Raw genomic sequence first — 8,402 nt, forward strand, 5'->3', positions numbered from 1 at the left:
CCATGGCTCCTGTTCCTACTGCTTTACCACCTCCCCCTTAACCCACACCCATGGCCTCTGAATGAGTTTATTATGTCCAGTAATCAGAAAAGCACAGACCTTGTCTACAGATGAATCAGCATGATATGCTGGCACGAGCCAGAAGTGGATGGCTACACCACTACATCACACTCAGGGATGGTTCTGAAAGGCAGTGATGAAGGAAATTACCCTGGTGGGCAGAATTTCAAATGGTACATCTGGTCATCCACTTCCCGCAGAAGGAGAAATGGCCTGGGAAACAAATCTATAATGATTCATAAGCAATGGCTAATGGCTTGGCTGCTTGCTCAGAGACCTGGAGAATTGGTGACAAGTCTGGGGTAGAGATGTGTGGGTGGATCTTTCAGAGCGATTTAGAGCATGAAGATGTTTATGTCCCATGCACACGTCTGCTAGAGACATCCGTGGCAGAGGACATTCTCATTAATCAGGTGGAAAAGATAGCCCCTTCTCTGCATGCCAGTCAGCCGCCCCAGAGCTTGCTCCATAGAGGCTTCATAACAGTGTTCCTTTCAACAAGTCTTACCTGGCTACCACAACCCCTGAGTCCCTAACCTGCCCCAAACAGAGGCCAAGGCTGAGCCTCCAATATGGCCTCATCGCCTGGAATAACCAGTCCGTGCCATGCAGGGATAACGTGGCCTCACATGAAGAGACACGGACTAAGGGCATGGATGTGCTTCCCCTTCTGCTAGCACCCCAGTTTTAGACATGCAGAGCACTTCATCCATTCTCTAATGTTCTTTATCTCGAAATGTATAAATGTTGTAGCCCAAATATTTTTAAGATGATTGCCTTTTGTGCAACTGATGAATCACTAAATTCTACCCCTGAAACTAATAATACACTATATGTTAACAACTTGAATTTAAAAAAAAATTTTTTTAAATAAAAATAAAAGAATTGCCTTTGCCTCTACTTTTTAACAAATATTTCTATAAGACAAAACTCACAAATATTTCTATAAGACAAAAACTCTATTATTATTTCCAAGCCTTCACCAAATGAAGGTGCTGCAACATCAGAAACTTTCTGAACTCATTCCATTCCAATACAGAACATAAGTTTTTAATTAAAGTAAAAGTTCCATCAAGGAATTCTTCCCACAGTTTAATGTATTCCAAGGTGCAATTATAATTCAAAATTAAATTTTAAATATAGTTTGTTCTACTATTGTTTAATTTGTTCTGCTTTTCCCTCGATTTTTATAGAAATAATTTTTAATGCCTTGCTCTTCACAAGCTCTTTTCTCAATCATGAAAATTCACCAAAAGCTTCAAATCTGAAGTTTTTGGGGTTTCATCCTTTCAATATTCTAATTTAAAAAATCCCAACTGATTTTGAACAAAATACAATCAAAATTTATCAGAATCTTTTATAGAAAGTTCAATGCCATATGTTGGTTTACAAAGTCATTCTTCAAAGGCATGTGCATACCTAGACTATAACTCACAGTTGGCAGCAAAGAGAGGAAGCATGTTCTACCACTTAAAATAATTTTTGTTTTGAATGAAACAAATATTCATTATGTTTTGATAAATACAAAAATTACTTCATCACAAAAATTTTGTTACTCAATTATAACAACTGTGATAAATGTGTAAATATTTGTAAATTTTGACAATTACAGCTTCTGTTTTGATTAGTAAACTATTACAGCATGGTTGGATGAAACTATAAATTATGTGTGCATCACAATCAATCACAAGTGTATTTATACTCTTTAAGTTTCTTAATTTAGTAAAAACAGTTTTTACAATACCTGGCCCCATCAAAATTTATATTTGTCATTATCACCATAAAAATAATTTTATCTCTGTTAACCTTATATCTGAATTTATAATAGCATTCACAATAATGTGCCCTTCGACAGAATGAACTTCTAGAAACTTTGTTTTTATTCTACAAAGCAGATGAAACAACAAACATCATGGGAATTAAGTGACTTCTGTTTGAAGGCTCTCATGACATTAATATGAATCAGTGTTCGCTATTTATGAAGTTCTTCTGGTAATGGCATAAAGACCTTAATAGCTAGTATTTCACTTTTCCTAGATAAACAAAAAAAAAAAAAATGGGGATTGAAAATGAGCAAAATTAACCTAAAATAATTGTATTTTGATCTGAATGAAAAGTCATCATTGATTGATGGGTAGAAGCACCTTCTGCCACTGCAGATACATTAAGTCACCATCGTGAGGCATGGTCTTCTTAAAATAACTACTAATCTGTGAAGCTTCTTTGTGAGGTTTGTATCTTCTGGTTCTCACGTGGTCAGTAATGTCACTATGCACCCTGTGGTGGGTGGTGAATACTGATAAACATTTTGGGGCAAGTTATACATTCACCATCGACTTACTTAAGAAGAATTTTATTACTTAACTTTCCACTAAACATACACTGCTATCTTTTTTAGATTTTTGCTAGCAAGAATGTTTATCAGAAACAAATAAGTAACTGTAGGCATGTAACCGTAGAGTAAATGATAATGCAAGAGCATTCAGCCTACTTCCTGTGCACCCCCATGGCAGGACAGCTCAACCTCTTCTTCCCACGTACAGTTTTGTATACCTATCCCATAATTTCCTACATTTCCCAATGCCCACACTGACAGTCTGGTGGCTTCATGCATCTTGCAGGCAATAGCACTCCACAAGTGTCTAGTACACCAAGTGCCCGATGAGGGCAACAACATTGAATAAATGTCCCACCTCCAACTGAAACTGGACAGAGTTAGCTGTCCCTGGCCAATTGTATCTGAGCAAACTTTGTTTTATCAACAAACACCCCGTGTGCTGTCCTTGAAAGAGAGCAGCTAGTTAGATTACATCAGGAAATGGTTATTGCTCGTCACCTTTCAGATTAACTACTTGTTAAAGGGAAAATTGTGTTCAGCGCATGCATGTACCACAAACTTCTAGATGAAAGTATAGCAGGAGCTGAACTGCGAAGTAGAGGTCTACCAAATCCATCTTGGCTTATTTTAATGCAAGTCTTGATAACAACAGTTTGTTTAAAAATGAAAAATTGAGAACAAATGATAAACTGGTCAGAACACCAGCAGAACGGTCATAATCTGGGACTAATCCAGGAAAACTGCTATCATCACCCTATCAATGGGGAACTTTATATTGAAAGGACTGGCTATCACCATCTGAACCTGCCTACCTAAGTTAGGAACACTAAAGTGAGGCAGGTGAACAGGCCCCTCTGTGATGCCGTATGATGAACACCTTCCAACCTATGAAGTATTGTTCCTAAAAACACAAAATTAACCTGAGTCTAATCAAGCTAACTGGAAGTTCCAGGGAATGTGATGAATAAGCTAAATGACACCACAAGAAAGAAAACAGCCAGATCTAGAATCTGGGCCTTCCACAGGACAACTAACCTAGTTTCTTTAACAAGCAACTGACTAAAAAAGGGGGCAGGGGTGGCAGGGGGAGCTGCTCTTGAGTAAAAGAGACCTAAGAGACATAATAGCTAAATGTGATGTCAGGACCTTGTTTTGATCCCTGTTTGAAAAACCAACAATAAAAAGCCATTTTGAGACAATCGAGATATTAGAAGGTACCAAGGGATAATCGTTACCTTCGCTGTGATAGTGTTATTATGTTACAAAAGAAAAGGTTCAGTCTTTAGAAATTCCCAGTGAATTGCACAGGGATAACATAATATACTTTCTGAAATTTGCTGTAAAAGACTTCAGCAGAGAAAAATGGAAGGTAGATGAAGCCAGTGTAGCTTCAGGATGTCTAGAATCTGGGTGTTGGATAAATGGAGGCTTATTATACTGTTCTTTCCTCTTTAATGTATATTTTACATTTTGTATTTAAAATTTCAATTTGAAATGTTGAATAAGGCAGGGCCAAGAATGGGGCCATGAGGGGAGGGATACGTTTTAAGCCCTTGCTCTATTTTTCAATCTTTTAACCCATGCTGCCTGAGTATGGTTAATCAAAGAGCTAGGATTCCACCTAACTGATCGTGTTGCTTCCATTTTATTGCCTACAGAACACCGTGAAGACCACATGTCCTTCATTTTCTTACTACAATTATAGTTAAAATATATTTTTTGCGGGCGCCTGGGTGGCTCAGTCAGTTAAGCGTCTGCCTTCAGCTCAGGTCATGATCCAGGGGTCCTGGGATCAAGCCCTGCATTGGGCTCCCTGCTCTGTGGGGAGCCTGCTTCTCCCTCTCCTCCCCACTTGTGCTCTCTCACTACCTCTGTCTCTCTCTCTCAAATAAATAAATAAAATCTAAAATATATATATATATATTATAGGCATACCTTGTTTTATTGTGCTCTGTATTCGTCTCTCTGTCCCATTTTGGTAATTCTTGTAATATTTCAAACTCTTTCACTATTATTACATTTGTTATGGTGATTTGTGATCAGTGAGCTTCGATGTTATTACTCTTATTGCTTTGGGGCACCGTGACATAAGGCCACCTAAGATGGCAAATGTAATTGATAAATGTTGTATGTGTTCTGACTACTCCACCAACAAGCCATTCCCTCATCTCTCTTCCTCTCCTTGGGCCTCCTTATATCCCGAAACACAACAAGATTGAAATGAGGCCAATTAATAACCCTACAATGGCCTCTAAGCGTTCAGGTGAAAGAAAGAGTTGATTGATGGAGTAAATTTCAGTATTGTTGCTGTTGCTGTTGTTTTTTAAGATTTTTATTTATTTATTTGAGAGAGAGAGGGAGAGAAAGAGACACAAGCTGGCAGGGAGGAGCAGAGGGAGAAGCAGACTCCCCGCTGAGCAGGGAGCCCGATGTGGGGCTTGATCCCGGGACTCCAGGATCATGACCCTAGCTGAAGGCAGACGCCCAATGACTGAGCCACCCAGGCGCCCCTCAGTGTTGTCTTATTTTAAGAAACTGCCACAGCCACTGCAGGCTTCAGCAACTCTGATCAGTCAGCAGATCAACATCGAGGCAAGACCCTTCCCTGGCAAAAAGTTTATGACTCACTGAATACTCAGATGATGGTTAGCATTTACCTTAGCAATAAAGTATTTTTAAAAATATTTTATTTATTTATTTGAGAGATTGAGAGAGAGAAAGAGCGTGAGCAGAGAGAGAAGCAGAGGGAGAGGGACAAGCAGGCTCCACGCTCAGTGAGATCTTGAGCCCTTGAGATCAGGGCCCTGAGATCATGACCTGAGCTGAAATCAAGAGTCGGACACTCAACTGACTGAGCCACGTAGGTGCCCCAGCAATAAAGCATTTTTTTAATTACTGTATGTATATTGGGTTTTTTAGACACAATACTATGGCACACTTAACAGATGACAGCACAGTGCAAACATAATTTTTATATGTACCGGGAAACTAAAAAATTCATTTGACTCCCTTTATTGTGATATTTACTTCAATGCAGTAGTTTGAAATAGGACCTGCGGTGTCTCGGAGGCATGCCTGTATTGTTACCCAAGTCACTAATCTGTTACTGTTTTGACACCCGGTTGTTTTTGTCTTTCGTTGTCATTGATTCTTTTTTTTAATAGCAAAGAGGTGTTGAGGTAATGGGGGACAAAAGACCCAAATCCAGAATATGAATACAACATTAGTGAATTCCAGGACAGGTGCCAAGAGACCAGCAGGCAGCCCCGGTGCTTCATCCCTATTAAAAGACCTGCTAATCTACAAAGTGATTACTGTGAGCGGCCTCTGGAAGAAGCCATAGGTTGGTTCTCTATGTTTAAAGGTTATTTGACTACCAGACACCCTACCTACTCACTAGTTAGGAATTGTATGAAGAGAAAATGATTTGGAAGACCAGAAGAAAGCATTTTTTAACTTGTCTAAAGTAAAAAAAGTAAATCGCCCCTTTTTCTGAATGTTATCTTCCAAGATAAGAAGGCTTGTCTGAAGATGCTGTTATGCCAAAAACCCAGTGCCAAGAATGAAAAGTTTTGTTACACATGTAAGAAAAATGTGTATAAAGGTTAGCCTTCCAGAAATGTGGCTAAAAATAATCAGAATCGTGGACTCGTAAAGAACTGAGACAGACCTTGGAGGTCCTCTCACTCACTCCCTTCCCTGTACAGATGAGACAACAGCCCCCAAAAGGTCAGTAGTTACCTGGTGTTACCAGATCTCCACCCAGGCCGTCCCGTTTCCCAGGTCGGTCAGCCAGTGATGATAGTTAGATCAAAGGCCCATATGCAAATCATGCAGCTTCAGGCAGCTTCTCAGTAGGACAGGCAGATACCCTCTTAAACCCTAATGGACAATAAACATCTTTCAGAGCTTTTGGAGGAATAGAATATAAAGATATGAATTAAATTTTGGAACATAATGAACATTACCCAGTATGAATGCCACATAACAAAGTCACTCTGAGAATTTCTCATGGGGCAAACTTCAGTGTTATCTTTTTTTTTTTTTTTTTTTAAGATATCGCAAATCATATAGTTTCCAATCGGTCCCTATCTTGATTTCTCCAGAATAAATTACGGTCATCATTTCTAGTGTTCGTTATGGCTTTCAAAATCCTAGACGGAGGTTTTATTCACTGTGGGTGTCCTCTACCATGTCTGACAGCCAAGAAGCGGCTCGGGAAGAGGGGCTAAGTAGATTGAACAGATTTCTTAAAAACGTAGTCATTATATATAATCTGTTTATTCCAAAGGGGACTTAAATTTTTGATGGATAGGTGAGTGGTTGTGTGGGTGCATGTGTGGGGGCTGGGAGGGTGGGGGGGTTGTGGGGTGTGGCGGTGTGTGTTCAAAATTTGCTAAACAGCGCTGTAGGGTCTTGCCTAAAAGCACAGTGTCTGAAGCCAGAATGTCTGAGTTTCAATCCCAGCTCCATAACGTGCTAGCTGTGTGATCCTCGGCAAGGTACTTAACGCCTATTATGTGCCTCAGTTTCCTCGGCTGTTTCATAGGCATGATAAGAGAACTTAGCTCAAATAGTTGCTCTGAGGATTAAATGAGTTAATGGACATACAGCCTGTAGAACATTCTCTGGCATACGGCAAACATGTAATTAAACGTTAACTGTTGCTATCCAGAGGTCACTCAACGGGCAACCACAGTTATCTGGAAAAACACCCCAGTAAGCCTTCTCCAAAAACACCTGGGCAATAGCTTAAGTCACAGACAAGTCTCAGCTGATTTTACACTAAACCCTAACGAATATATCGGCTCCCCTGGACGGTAAATGGCGAGTCACAGGTAAGTGCTTTCCTCCCGACGCCAGCGGCCAGCCCTCGAAGCGGCTCCCCAGTCTCTCCTGCCAGCAATTGTTACGGAGCGCCTACAGCACATTTTGAAAAGTGTATGCCAGGGAAGCACCAGGCTGGGTGTGATCCTACGAACTTCCCGCAGGGCGCAAATCCGGGGAAACGCAGCAGAAACAGAAGCTCCGGTTGCGCACGTACAGATAGGAGGGACCCCCCACCACCACCACTACCACGACTCACTACCACGGTTCATTACCACTGCGCTGCCCAAAATAAAAACAATGGTTTTAAAGGAAGGCTTCAATACACAAATCCCTGTGTGAAACCCAAGTCATGACATTAACCCACAGACCGTAAAACACAGTGTCACAGACAAGGCTCCGTGCATTTGCCCCCGGGTTCCCCTGGCTGCCTCCTTAAGGGGCCACGCTGGGCCTCCCTGAGCCCTGGGATTTCTTCCCACCCTTGGAACTGCCAGGCCCTGGCTCGGTGACTCACCAAGTCACTCTGCCCTGCCCCGGCTCTTCCAGAGGACCGCCGACGCTTGCCGTGAATGCACATTTTCTAAACTGTCGACTAGTTCCTTTAATAACTCTTAATGTCAATTTATCTGGCACAGTCTGTGCAGCAATTTACGACTGAGTAGGAGGCAGAGCAAAGTTGAGCAAAGCAGGATGAGTCAGCTTTCCCAAGGCTCCCTTCTATTAGCGACGTCTGGATCGGGAGAGGGACTCCAGAAAGGCTTTCCACCTCACATGGAAAGTAGAGACTTTCACCTGGTTGTCCTCGCGTGGTCTGGCCACTGTCTAGTGAGCAACACATCTGGCAGAAGGAGAGTTTGTGAGGGTCACTTTCCCGTGGGGTGGTTGGTGAGAGCTGCCCAGAGCCAGCCTCCAGGGGGCCCCCTCCGAGGAGTGTCCCTACCATCCTCAAAATCTCGCCCCCCTGCCTAAGGGGCATCAGGCAACCGTCCCACACTTGTAGCAAGAAAGACCATTTGTCCTTAGCCCACACCCAGAGGCTAACCTGAAACTGAGCTTAAAAACGGACGAGGAGGTAGCATGAGTGTGATGAAAAGGGATCCAGCCCCGTGGCTCTGCTCAGTCAGTATTCATGCTCCTGTATGTGGAAGAACTTTCCATGGTCGCCACTAAAGGG

General features: G+C 41.8%; 1 long non-coding RNA gene across 2 annotated transcripts in view; it reads right to left on the reverse strand.

Moving 5' to 3' along the window:
- The window catches only part of LOC118009520, a 98,788-nt gene extending 90,817 nt beyond the window's left edge, over nt 1–7,971 (reverse strand). Inside the window, exons 1-2 of one of the 2 annotated variants that reach the window (XR_004678959.1) lie at nt 7,743–7,971; nt 6,140–6,280 (exon numbers count right to left, since the gene is read on the reverse strand). This is a non-coding gene — a long non-coding RNA (uncharacterized LOC118009520). The remainder of the gene's footprint in view (nt 1–6,139; nt 6,281–7,742) is intronic. The other variant, XR_004678958.1, reaches the window with a different exon arrangement.
- Nucleotides 7,972–8,402: the final 431 nt, after the last annotated feature.

This window comes from Mirounga leonina, unplaced genomic scaffold (assembly GCF_011800145.1).
Source record: "Mirounga leonina isolate KUSES-001 unplaced genomic scaffold, KU_Mleo_1.0 Mir_127, whole genome shotgun sequence".
Lineage (NCBI taxonomy): Eukaryota > Metazoa > Chordata > Mammalia > Carnivora > Phocidae > Mirounga > Mirounga leonina.